A 1,710-nucleotide genomic window follows, 5' to 3' on the forward strand; every position below is an offset into this window, starting at 1 on the left:
TTAAATATTTTATTAATATAATATTATAGATTTCTTAATAAATCATGTTTTAAGACACACATTTTTAACATTTTGCAAAATTTTATTGTTATTGTTATATTGGACAAAACTCAGTTTTACATCACTTACTTATATCACATAATATATACTTCTATGGTGCTGACTTTTTTACAGGGACAGTATTGCTTCAGCGAAAAAAGTTAAAACTACAAGGATGTTCAAATTGTGAAGGAGTTGCAGGTTTTTTGTAGGTTATAAGATTTTTATTATAAGTATTTAGCCTGTATAATGGTTTTGAGACATTTAATAGTGACCTATATAATACCTAATACCATTTATTATATCATATTAATTTATACTGAAAAACAAAGCTAAGAATAAACACTATGTACAATAGATTAGATAGTTTATTAATAGTAATATACAAACAAGTACTTTTACAAGTCAAATAAAATATGTAGTATGTTGGGCTTTTTCGAAAATCATGTTATTATTTTTTGTTAGTATGTTAGTATTTTAATAATGACTTGAGACATCTAATTCAATTTCTTTGGCGCAAATTTGCTTGTTGCAATCCTCGAATTTTAATTTTTTGTTCTTTATTTTTTTTCCATAATCTGGTGACAAGTGATTTAGCTTTTGAAACGGTGGAATCATCAGTGCTTAGGTCCTCAGGATATCATTTTGATTTTGCCCTAGAATAATATACATAAAAATATAGTATTACCAAAATTAAAAAGAAAAAATTAAAAAAATGTATTATGATAATCCAATTGATCAATAAAATGTATGTTATTATAAGGAAACTTTGTAATATCATACATTTGATTAATTGCATTTAATTAAACAAATATAATACAATAAAATACTATATTACTTTTAAATAAGATATATAGAATAGGATGATACATGGCATAAAACTAGTACCTAGTCTATTTTGATTGTATTTTTACCTTTTCCTTGGCAGAGTCAGGGAATGTGTAGCAGTTAAACAAAAACGGCTTGGATGAGAAATAGTAATTGTTGACCTAGACCCCACGGTTACTGTAGAACTATAATTCTCAGATGCAGTTATTGTTGATGATGAATGATCAGATCTGTAATTATACAAAATTTGGTGTATCAAGAATATTAATCTATTTTAATTATCCATACTTGTCTATATTAGCTTCACTGTTTGTACTATATACTGTTTTGAAAGCTAAAGAAGTTTTTGCACTCTTCAGGAAAGCTACCCCTGCAGCTTTGAAGGGTAAATCACTTGGTAAATTAACTGAATTATTGGCTGCTGTGTTTTTAACCAGTGCATCAGAAATCCTAGTAAAAAAATAGTTTTACACACATACCTAATTTAATAAGTATTAGTTATAAATAAAGCTTATATGAGTAACACTAATACTTTTTGTGACGAAGCTGTATGTTTTACAACATAGCCCAAGCACAAGTTTTAAAAGGTTGTTTTTTTAGCTTACATAATGTAGTAAATAAAAGAAGCAAACCTTTATCAATAATTTTAAGGTAAAATATAGTCATACTCTATAAATATACTAGAAAAATATATTTAAAAAAAATTACCTTTAAGGTAGAGCTGATTTTTTTAATAAAGTCTGGCTACTGATAATATTATCTCCCTTATATCACTTCTAGGGATGTGATTTGAACAAACAAATATGTTCTTTTTAATTGTGTTGATTTCCATTAATGAAACCC

General features: G+C 26.2%; 1 long non-coding RNA gene across 1 annotated transcript; it reads right to left on the reverse strand.

Annotated features, from left to right (window-relative positions):
• Window positions 1-232: 232 nt before the first annotated feature.
• Window positions 233-1,304, reverse strand: LOC126749288 (uncharacterized). Its single transcript, XR_007664987.1, has 3 exons — window positions 1,156-1,304; window positions 954-1,097; window positions 233-695 (listed from the first exon to the last, which is right to left on the reverse strand). It is a non-coding gene; the product is annotated as an uncharacterized LOC126749288 (long non-coding RNA).
• Between the last annotated feature and the right edge of the window lie 406 nt (window positions 1,305-1,710).

Source organism: Anthonomus grandis, chromosome 23, assembly GCF_022605725.1.
Source record: "Anthonomus grandis grandis chromosome 23, icAntGran1.3, whole genome shotgun sequence".
In the NCBI taxonomy this organism is placed as follows: domain Eukaryota; kingdom Metazoa; phylum Arthropoda; class Insecta; order Coleoptera; family Curculionidae; genus Anthonomus; species Anthonomus grandis.